We start from the raw sequence: 12149 nt of genomic DNA, 5'->3' as shown, positions 1-12149 counted from the left end.
AAAGCTATTGTGACTGTCACTTTTGATCAATTTAATGCTTCCTCACTGAATAAATATATAGTTATTTTTTCAGTAATGTCCCTAATGGTTGAAATTAGAGCAAAATGTGTGTAAAATGTATGGTCTGAATTTCTATTCAGACAAATGTAAACCGTAAACTAGCTCTGCTATGTAGTAAAATCATTTTCCAGGCTGCATCAATGTGAAATTACAGTGTTCAGTCACTCTGTTAACAAAAAAATAAATAATACACTCCAGCCATTGAGAGTGGATCTATTTTTGTATGCATTGAGCATCAGACAGTCCACAGACGTGATGTCTGAGGCTTAGACTGCTTTATGTCTCATAACGCAGCTCAAACATTAGGTCATGGCAGAGTCATGGGTTTGATTTCCAGGGAATGCGTGTTGAGTGCAATGTAAGTCGCTTTGCACGAAAGCATCTGCCAAATGCATAAATTTAAATGTGAATAACCGATCAGCTGAACAGTCTTTTATCTAACTGCTGCCTACAGAGGGCCGCCATCTGTACAGGTGTCATTTTTTGAAAAGCGCCACTGCTAATATATTAATGTCCACATATATCAAGTTGTGACAGCGAGCTCTGTTGGGATCCGTGCGGGGTAGCGGTCAGCGCAAAAATAACCAGCGGTCCACGGCGACCCGGATGAGTTTCATATCCGACGGAACCGCTACAGGAAATGAAAGGCTTTGCCACCTGACTGCGTCCGTGACACTCTGAATTAGTGCCTTTGACTCTGATGACTCACGCCGTCGCTCTGACACTTCTCAATGGATTCAGAGCGTCTTAGTGGAGTTTTTGTTCTGGGGAGATAACTTATGACTCATGTAAGCCGCATTGAATACGTATGCTAACAATGAGCTCTGATTGTACTTGCAAGTGATGTACGTTGCACGCATACTTAACAGACCACCCTGGAGCTTCAAATGAACTTTAATCGAAAGCCATTAAACTAAATGGAACTTTGATTCAGCAGCAAACAAACTAACAAAGCAAATGAACAATCAGCACATGCAGCTGCACTTGTCTTGCTTGGCCTTGCAGTATTAGCTTGTTCATGCTTTGCTCTGCATTGCATATATAGCCACAGTTTCTGCGAAATGCCACAGTAGTGTGAACAATCAGTGATGTAATACTCATTTTTTATGCTAAGCTAAGATAATGAAATGAATTCATTTTGAAGTTTTACTGAAAAAAATACAAGTGGAAACGTTTTTTCCTCAGAAATTCCTAGTAGATTTCACAAATAATTACAAAACAAAAAATCATCAATACACTTAATTAAATCAGAAATTTTGAAGTAGAAATACTGAAATAGTATTTTATTGTAAAACATGCTCTAATAATCGTTTTACAGTATTTACAACTTCAAAAAAAAATGTTTTTATTTTATTTTGTAGGTGCAAAAACATCTGAAGAAAAGACAGTTTTTTTTGGCATAATAATTTATCATTATTTCCTAAAAATAAAAATAAATGTATATAATATATAATTCATTAGTAGTTGTTATATTCAATTGAATTTCTGACTTTTTTTTTTTACAATTCTGAGGGGAAAAAGTAAAAATTATGACTTCATAACTCACAAATCTGACCCTTTTTTAAATGCAGCATTTAGAATTCATGAAATAAATAAATATGATGTAAATGAATGGTTTGAACATGTTTCAGAATTAAAATGCATTTTTATGTCAAAGATTATTGAAAAAAAAAATAATTATAGAAACATTTTTTCATTTTCCTTAGGAATTCCTAAGAATCAGCAATACACTGAATTAAATGTGAAATTTTTAAGACTGAAATAGTATGTTATTGTAAAACATAATTTTATTTACTTCAAAAAAGTATTTTTTTTTTTCAAGCCTGAAGAAAAGGCAATTTTTTGGCATAAAATTTCTTAAAAATAAATGGATATAAAAACAAGAAGGCCATTTTATTTTAAAATATTATGTTTAATAAACAAATTTTAAAGCCAATTTCTGCCACAAAATGTTTTTTCAAAAAATTTTTACAATAAAAAATCTAAATTACCTTTTTAATTTTTTTTCCCTGTGATGGAAACAAGCTTTCATAACTATTTAAAAACCTTTGTCAGCAAAATAAATGTATATAAAATATGCATTTTGTTGTCATGTGACAAGAAAGGCCTAAATCAAGAAATGACAGACAGCGAAGCAGCACCTCTCGCACGATTACTCTTTTATGTCTCATGATTGGAGAAATACGCAAAATGATGTCAAATTGTCAGTTTTGATGAGTATTAAGGTAAACACACTAAGTTGAAAATAAACAGTTATCGGACAGAATATCAGATGTGTATCAGTACATTGCATCAATGCATTCATTTTTAAAGGGACAGCAGCCTAATTTATTTGCTAGTGTCTGTGGCATTGATGTAAATCAAGATAAAAGAAACACAGAAAATCACTCACTGCTCTTGACTCAATCACTTTAGTAGCCCTAATAATAATTAATCTAGATTTATTCATATAAATAAATATGTCTGCTTGAAAGAATGAAGAATGTGGTCAATATACCTTCTATGTAGATATCAGAATACAATTTAAAATATTGTATCAATGCATTCTATGGCACCTTAATATCAAATCTATATTACACTGTATTAAGCATTACACTGTAACTAAACCCGGTAGATTTTAGCCGACTAAATCTACTGTAGATTTAGTTGACTAAAATCTTATGACGTTTAGTCAACTAAAACTAGATTAAAACTAAAACAATTCTATGACTAAGACTAAATCCAAATGTCCTGTCAAAATTAACACTGGTACGGAAAAATAAATAGATGTTTCTTGAGAATTGAGGATCTCCCTTTCTATGCTTTCCGCCTCACATTTTGTTTAATATTTTTGTTTGATGACAGCAGCAGTTGTGATATTTGGTTGGAAACTATGGTTACCATGCTACATTTGTGTGTGTGCTGTGCATCCATGTGTCCACTCATCAGTGTCTCAGTATGAGCGTCTCATCCCTGATCTCCTGTGTCTTTGAGATTAGACCCAGATGCTACACCTTCTGCTCCTCAGACCCGAGAAAACAAACCGTTCTTCCTCCTTCCACACTTTTATCGCTTGCTTTCCACCTTCTTTTGCTTCTCCTCATCCACGCTTCAGTCTTTTCTCTCTTCCTCTGTTCTTGAATCGATGTAACACTAACAGCTCTTCTGTACTTTTTTTTTTTTTGCCAGTCCATATTGAAACATACAATGCATGGCATTCTCCATTGTACAGCGACGTCTTTGCCCTGCGTTCACACGTTAGCATGCTGACCCTGTCTGGCAGGAGGGAGAGCAGTTCACAGAGGCACGTCTAAGTCTTTGATATATTTTTTTCATTTTCAAAGACAAATTGTTCCATTTCTTTGCCTCTCCACATTCCCCGGAGCTTATCATCCTCCTCTGCCGCACCATCCCTCTCTCTTTTTTTTTCTTTTCAAGTGTTCTGACAGTTGACGGTCAATTTTTTTTTCTTCGCTCCTTTTGAAATAGATTCCCTCTCAACGTAGTAGCAGATAGTCCTTCCTCATTCGGCACGTAAATCTTTGCACTATCAATTATTTAAAAGAACTCATTCTGCCTCACTGAATCATAGCTCTTCTCCGTATTACGATTTCATTATGAATTCAACATGCAAATACACATTTCAGTGTCAACCTCAGCTCTGCTTCGAAACCTAGTGACCTTCCTACCTAGAGAGCATTTTAATGTGAAGGCTTAAAATGAAAGGCTCAAAATTGATTTACCGTTCAAAAGTTTGGGGTTGGTTTAATTTAATTTGAATTCATTTTAATTATGAGTATTATGAGTAAGTACGCAGTAGCAAAGCAGTGACTGCTTAAATTAAAAATTTTATAAGAAATTTGACAGAATGAAATCTGACTTTCAAAGGTTTTGCATTAGTATGTTTTTTTTTTAAGAAATTAATACTTTTAATCAGCAAGGACACATTAAATTGAACAAAAGTGGCATTAAAGACTTTTTTAATGTTAAAGACTTTAAAAGACTTCTGTTTAAAAAAAATGCTGTTCTTTTCAACTCTCTATTCATCAAAGAATGCTGAAAAAATATATCCACAAAAATATTAAGTAGCACAACTGTTTTCAACATTGATAATAACCAATAAACAGAAAAAAATCAGAAATGTTTATATGCATATCAGCATATTAGAATGATTTCTGAAGGATCATGTGACACTGAAGACTTTAGAAAGATGCTGAGAATTGAGCTTTACATCACTGAAATAAATGACATTAAAATATATGTAAATAGAAAACAGTTATTTCAAATTGTAATAATATTTCACAATTTCTACAGTTTTTACTGTATTTTTTAATCATAAAATGCAGCCTTGATAAGAATAAGATACTTATTTTAAAAGCATATTTAAAAAAAACTGTTAAACAGTAGTGTACATTTTATGTATAGATGAAATTCATTGATAATATCTAATAATATCTATCATTAATTTTACATTTTTTAGTTATTTTTTAGTTATTCTCTGACGTCGAGGGCGACCTCGACCACGAGGGGCAGGACACTCGGGGTGGCCTTGATGGAAGTCCGTCAGGAGTTGGGGATCGAGGATATCATCTCTGGCCACCCAAGATCTTTCCTCTGGTCCGTACCCCTCCCAGTCGATGAGGTACTCCAAGCGACTACCTCGACGTCGGGAATCCAGGATCTCTCGTACGGTGTAGACTGAGGGTTGATCCAGGATCTCAGGAGGAGGAGGTTCAGCTTCAGCTCCAGGAATTTCTGTGGCAGAGGAAAAATAGGGTTTAAGGAGAGACACATGAAATGTAGGATGGATTCTGTACCTGGGTGGGAGCTGAAGCTGATATGTCACTTCGTTATTCTGCCTCAGGACCTCGAATGGACCAATGTAGCGGGGACTCAGCTTCCGACAAGGTAGCCTCAGCCTGATGCCCAACCAGTAGTCGACAGCTGGAACATTCGTGGGTTCCTCTGTCCAGGGGAACAGCGGAGGCTGAAAACAGAGTATGCACTGGAAGGGGGTTAGTGGGTGGTGTCCTGGCGTAGGGAGTTCTGCGCATACTCGGCCCACGGGAGGAACCTGCTCCAACTGTGTTGGTCTGTGGAACAGTATGACCGGAGGTAACGTCCAAGCTCTTGGATCTTTCTCTCAGTCTGGCCGTTGGTTTGAGGGTGGTATCCTGAGGAGAGATTAACGGAAACACCAAGTGACTTGAAGAATGATTTCCAAACATGGGAAATGAATTGTGGACCCCGGTCAGACACGATCTCCTCGGGGAGACCAAAGTGACGGAATACGTGCTGGAAGAGTAACTCGGCAGTGTTCATTGCTGTGGGTAGGCCTGACAAGGGGATAAACTTGCAGGCCTTAGAGAATCGGTCCACTACTACCAGCACGCAGGTGTTACCTTCAGAGTCCGGGAGATCCATCACAAAGTCTACCCCGAGATGGGACCAGGGTCTTTGCGGGATGGGTAGTGGCACCAGATTTCCTGTGGGCAGATGACGAGGAGTGTTGGTGGCAGCACAGACTGAGCAGCTTTGGACGTACCTGATGACATCACGGTTCATACTGGACCACCAGTAACGAGATTGGATGAGCGAGAGGGTCCGTCTGCTACCTGGGTGTCCAGAGCCTGGAGATTGATGAACTGTGTCCAGAAGGTGTTGACGTTGGGAGCTGGGCACGTAGATCTTGCCTTCTGGACATTCTGACGGAGCAGGCTCTTGGAGAGTGGCCTCTTGGATCCAGGTGTCGATATCCCACTGGATGGGGCTAACAATGAGGTCTGTGGGGATGATGTTTTCAGGTTTGGTAGATGCTTCGTTGGAGAAGTGTCTGGATAGGGCATCAGCAGGTATGTTCTTGGATCCGGGACGGTAGGTAATCTTCAATTGAAAGCGGGTGAAAAACAATGCCCATCTGGCTTGACAGGGGTTGAGCCGTTTGGCTTCTTGGAGGTATTGGAGGTTATATGCACTCCGCAGGTCTAGCTTGGAGAAAATGCGAGCCCCACGGAGTTCCTCGAGGGTGGCAGGAACGAGTGGAAGAAGGTATGGTTGTTGAACTATCTGGGAATTGAGCAGACGGTAATCAATACAGGGACGGAGACCTCCATCCTTCTTACCCACGAAGAAGAAGCTAGAAGCAGCTGGTGAGGTGGATGGTCGAATGAAACCTTGCTTCAATGCTTCCTGGATGTACTCCTCCATCGCCTGGTGCTCCGGGTTGGACAGCGGGTAGACACGTCCCTTAGGTAATTGAGCTCCAGGTAGCAGGTCGATGGCACAGTCCCATGGCCGGTGGGAAGGAAGATGGGTGGCAGCTTGCTTGCTGAAAACATCTGTGTAATCCATGTACTCCGCTGGGATTTCTACCATACTCATAGTATCCGGGCTTTCAATCTTGGTGGAAGCGACGGCCAAAGGAGCAGAAACTGGAGATGGTAAGCGAGTAAAACAGTTCTTCAGACAATGTTTACTCCAACCGATGATGTCACAGGGGTCCCAACAGAGTTCCAGATGGTGTCGATGGAGCCACGGACGTCCGAGGATGATGTCAACGGTAGAATTCTCCAATACCAGAAATTTGATTTGTTCTTGGTGAAATAATCCCACTTGCAGGGTGATGAATGGTGATGTGTACAGAATCCGCCCACGTCCGAGTGGTTTTCCTTGGATGGTCTTGACAGAAAGCTCAGGATTATGGTGGTGACGTGGCAGGTGAAGAAGGTCTAGGCATTCTTGTGAAATGAAGTTTCCGGATGAACCTGAGTCAAGTAGGGCAGATACACAGAGATCTTGTTCAGCAGTATGAAGAGTCACAGGTATGAGTGTAAGATTAGCAGTTTCGATGTCTGATTGGATAGTACTCACCACTGGACCCCCAATACAATATTTCCCACAATACAGGCAGAGTTTGTCCTTGATTCTGCGTTGGCGTTCTGACCATGACAGGCGTGTGGAGTCGATTTGCATGGGTTCTGGTACTGGAGAGCAAGCTGCCACCATAGCGGACTGAGGAGCGGTTTCAGGTGGCTGGCAGGTGGCTAGACGCTGGGATACCTGTGTGGCATGCTGTAGAAAGGTCTCCAATCCGATGGGATCATCATAGATATCCATAGCGACACGAATGTCTGGGTGGAGACCTTGTCGATAGGCACCCAGTAGTGAGATCTCATTCCATCCACTAGCCGCCGTCAGTGTGCGGAACAGAAGGGTGTATTCATGGATGGATGATGAACCTTGTCGCAGCCGGAACAGTTGATCAGAGACGGTGAGTACATCTGTAGTTGTGCTGAAAACCTCAGAAAACTGACATGTAAATTGTTGAAAGGATCGGATTATGGGAGTATCGACCTTCCATATTGACTTAGCCCATTGAAGAGCCTTTCCAGTTAGCAAAGAAATGAGAAAAGCTGCCTTCGATTCCTTGGTGGTGAATTGCTGTGGTTGCATCTTGATGAATAGTTGGACCTGAAGCAAAATAACGCTACACTCAGCCGCTTCTCCCGAAAACGTGTTTGGTAGAGCCATGGGACTTCCTGAGGCAGATTGCGGCACGGGAGGTGGTGTTAACGCCACTTTGAAGGCCTTGATGAGTTCGGTGAGTTGATCTGGTGCGGGTGCTTCCTCGTTGTCCATTTTGTTGTAGGTCTGGTCTTCTGTCACAGCATACAAGGAGGCAGAGATGGAGGTAAGTATAAAACAATGAGGGTGAGTTTATTGACAGAACGGTAAGTATTTTGCAGCAGGTTTTGAGGTGAGTATTCTTATCTGAGAAGTTCCAAGGTTCGGGTAAGTAGATCCAATGGAGAAGATAGGGGAACACAGAGTCCAAAACAGTTATGGAGATACAGCAATAGCTAGGGATGTGATCTGTAGACCAGACGCCGGTGATGTGAACAGTCCAGGTTTATATAGGGGCGTGGTAAGTGAAATCAGGTGTGTATTTAGAAGTCAGGTGACTGGGAACGTGTGTGTGTGTCTTCAGGGGGCGTGGCTTGTGGGTCTGGCTGTGGTAGAACTCTGACACATAGAGAGCTATGAGTTTCCATTTCAAGAGCTGTTGTATACACACCTCAAAAAGCCATTTATGATTTCTTTAGAGTCGTCCCTGATGAATAATTCATGTCAATAATTCGAAGAAATGGCTACAGCGAGTGCAGCGTGCTCTAAAACATGTACAAGTTTGATTCCTTAGCTTGTAAATAGCCGGTAAACAAGTGACAATATCGTTTGCTTGTTGTTTTGTGATTTCATTTCAAGTCAGAGGTCACATTGTTATCGCCAACAGCTTTAAGCTGTTAGCAAAAGCTTGTGGATTTAGTTTTCTGCGCTGTGGGTTTACAATGACGGCCTGTCTTTCTCTCTCTCTCTGTCTCAATGCCCTGTGGCCATGCTAACCCTCATCATTAGAGCTGACCCTGCTGGGAACCGAGTGACACTCAGGTAAACAGCTGAGTGAAAAGACTCGTGGGTAATGAGCTGAAGAGGTTGGGTAGGTGTGGCTGCTGAGCGTTAGCATGTTTGCCGTCAGGTTGACATCGGTTAGTGAGGGTTTATTAGAATATGTGAAGCAGTACCAGGGTAATTCTGTTTAAATTGTAGGTGACACAAATAGCATTCACAGAAGGATTCGCAGAGAGATGTCAAATGAACATCATGCTTTTTCCAGGTAACAGCAGGAAATCGCCTGTTCCCAGAGGAAAATATTATTGTTTAACTTAAAGATTGCTTTTGGAAACTTAATTGTGTTTAAGACTGGGTATTTCTACCTGGAAAATGTTATGTTCGGTACAATGTGTCACTTGTAATTATAGGAAAGGAAAGGAAAGGAAGTGAGGTGAGGCCAAGTATGGTGACCCATACTAGGAATTTGTGCTCTGCATTTAACCCATCCAAGTGCACACACACAGTAGTGAACACACACACACCGTGAACACACACCCGGAGCAGTGGGCAGCCATTGCTGCGGCGCCCGGGGAGCAGTTGGGGGATCGGTGCCTTGCTCAAGGGACTCACCTCAGCCGTGGTATTGAGGGTGGAGAGAGTGCTGTACATTCACTCCCCCCACCTACAATCCCTGCCGGACCTGAGAATCGAACCTGCAACCTTTGGATTACAAGTCCAACTCTCTAACCATTAGGCCACGGCTGCCCCCAGAGAGTTCCCTGACCGGGAATCGAACCCGGGCCGCGGCGGTGAGAGCGCCGAATCCTAACCACTAGACCACCACGGAAGGGCTAATATAAATATAAAATTAGTTTAGAGTTTCTCAGATCATTTGGTGTTGGCAGTGTTAGGTATCATTGAGAGACTATTATAGTAAATAGTATCTATCTATATATTTTAGTGCAATTGTGTGTGTGTGTGTGTGTGTGTGTGTGTGTGTGTGTGTGTGTGTGTGTGCACCTGGTATTCATCACGTTGTGGGGACCAAATGTCCCCACAAGGATAGGAATACCAGTAGATTTTGACCTTGTGGGGACATTTCTCAGGTCCCCATGAGGAAACAGGCTTATAAATCATGCACAATGAGTTTTTTTGACGAAGTAAAAGTGTGCACAATCTCCTGTGAGGGCTAGGTTTAGGTGTAGGGTAGGTGTAGGGTGATAGAAAGTATGGTTTGTACAGTATAAAAACCATTACGCCTATGGAATGTCCCCATAAAACATGTAAACCCAACATGTGTGTGTGTGTGTGTGTGTGTGTGTGTGTGTGTGTGTGTGTGTGTGTGTGTGTGTGTGTGTGTGTGTGTGTGTGTGTGTGTGTGTGTGTGTGTGTGTACCTGGTATTCATCACGTTGTGGGGTCCAAATGTCCCCACAAGGATAGGAATACCAGTAGATTTTGACCTTGTGGGGACATTTCTCAGGTCCCCATGAGGAAACAGGCTTATAAATCATGCACAATGAGTTTTTTTGAGGAAGTAAAAGTGTGCACAATCTCCTGTGAGGGCTAGATTTAGGTGTAGGGTAGGTGTAGGGCCATAGAAAATACGGTTTGTACAGTATAAAAACCATTACGCCTATGGAATGTCCCCATAAAACATGTAAACCCAACATGTGTGTGTGTGTGTGTGTGTGTGTGTGTGTGTGTGTGTGTGTGTGTGTGTGTGTGTGTGTGTGTGAGCGTGTGTGTGTGTGTGTGTGTGTGTGTGTGTGTGTGTGTGTGTGTGTGTGTGTGTGTGTGTGTGTTTATTTGTTATTGCTTTGTTTTTGTTTTTATTCATTGGTTATTAGCTTATTTTAGTACAAGATAAACTGAATTAAAGTTAGAAATATTGCTTTGAGAACTAGCTGAAGTATATATTATTTCAGGTCACTATGGAAGCAGTTTCCCCCACTAAATAAAAAAAGAACATTAAAATAACATAAAATTTTTATCTCACAACTGACTTTTTTTCTCAGAATTGTAAGAGCTAAACTAAGAAGTGCAAGTTATGAAGTCAGATTTGTGAGATATAAACACAACTTCAAATTATAAAGTCAGAATTGCGAGATATAAACACAATTGTGAGTTATAAAGTCACAATCGTTTGCAATCGTTTGCAAACTCACAATTGTGGTTTCATAAGTCAGAATTGTGTGAAACAAACGATTGTGAGTTACAGTTTTTCTTGATTGCTTTGACCTGGTTAAAGAAACTAGGATCCACTCAGTTTACATCATCACTATCTCAGCAGAGCAGAAGACACGTCTCGCAAATGTGTTAACCCTTTCTCATTGGATTGACACATTTTCCCCAACCTTTTGCAAAACAGTTTTTTACTCCATTGTTTTAGCTATGGTAACCAAACAGAAACCATCTATTTCTAACTATTAGAAACTACCTAGATCAGTATGAATCACTGAAGCTCCTGTTTGACAATCCTTTACACAAATCTTCAATTAGCAATCAGTCTGCAGGCCTTGATAGAAAATGTGCCACATCTGTGTTGTTCTGTGCCAGCATGGATGGAGGAGGTCTAAGGCAGATAAGAGTGAGAGTAAGAGGTAGAGGGGTCCAAGGAAGAGGAGGATAATATTTACAGTATTTCAGTATTCAGACACGGTTTGAAAAAAATGAATGTCATGGAATCAGGAAAAAAATGCATCAAAGCATTTCTTATGCTGGATCCAATTCTTTGCAAAAAGGCAAATTTGACACAGCCTGTATAGAAAGACAACTAATGGCACTGGCAATAGTCTACAATGACAAGCAATGGTGCACTGATTCGAGTTCTGTATTTTGCATTTTGTTGTCCATTGTGTACTGATTGACTGAAAGAGCTCATCTACTTGTTTGCAAGTTGTGTTGTTTGAAGGTAAAATTTGCTTTTGCATATTTTAAATGTTTTGGCGCGGTTAGAGCCTTTTGCAAACTAAATGTGTCATTTTGGCCATGAGTGCCACTGTTTAGGTCTGTGTGTTAACTGTTTTGAAAACGTGGAGTTTGAGTTGACGACTGCATCAAAGCAATCAAGAAAAACTGTAAGTCAGAATTGTGCCATATAAAATCACATTTGTGAGTTATAAAGTCAGAATTGTGTCAAATAAACTCACAATTGCAAGTTATAAGTCAGAGTTGTGTTAAACAAATTAAAAAGTCAGAATTGCGTGATATAAATTCACAATTGTAAGTTATGAAGTCAAAAGTGTGTGATATAAATTCACAATTGTGAGATATAAAGTCAGAACTGCATGATATACTCGCAGTTGTGATTAATAAAGTCAGAATTGCATGAAATAAACTGACAATTGTGGGTTATAAAGTCAGAATTGTGTGAAATAAACTCACAGTTGAGTTATACAATCAGAATTGTGTGAAATAAACTTACAATTGCAAGTTATAAATTTAGAACTGAAATATATAAACTCTGTTGAAAATTATAAAGTCAGAATTGCATGAAATAAGCTCGCAATTGTGAGTTAAAGTCAGAAAGGTGTGTTATATATTCACAACTGTGAGTTTTAAAGTCTGAAGTGCGATATAAACTCACAATTGTGAGTTATAAAGTCAGAATTGTGTGAAATAAACTCACAGTTGTGAGTTATAAAGTCAGAATTGTGTGAAATAAACTGAAAATTGTAAGATATAAAGTCAGAATTGTGTGATATAAACTCACAATTGCGA

General features: G+C 40.2%; 1 protein-coding gene and 1 non-coding gene across 2 annotated transcripts in view; one reads left to right on the top strand and one right to left on the bottom strand.

Moving 5' to 3' along the window:
- gabra2b (gamma-aminobutyric acid type A receptor subunit alpha2b) overlaps nt 1-12149 on the top strand; it is a 190211-nt gene that overhangs the window by 41068 nt on the left and 136994 nt on the right. The window lies entirely within an intron of this gene.
- trnae-cuc (transfer RNA glutamic acid (anticodon CUC)) lies at nt 9203-9274 on the bottom strand. Its single transcript has one exon. It is a non-coding gene; the product is annotated as a tRNA-Glu (tRNA).

Source organism: Garra rufa, chromosome 16, assembly GCF_049309525.1.
Source record: "Garra rufa chromosome 16, GarRuf1.0, whole genome shotgun sequence".
Lineage (NCBI taxonomy): Eukaryota > Metazoa > Chordata > Actinopteri > Cypriniformes > Cyprinidae > Garra > Garra rufa.
Note: the sequence above shows the minus strand (reverse complement) of the source record. Positions and strands in the feature narration are given on the sequence as shown.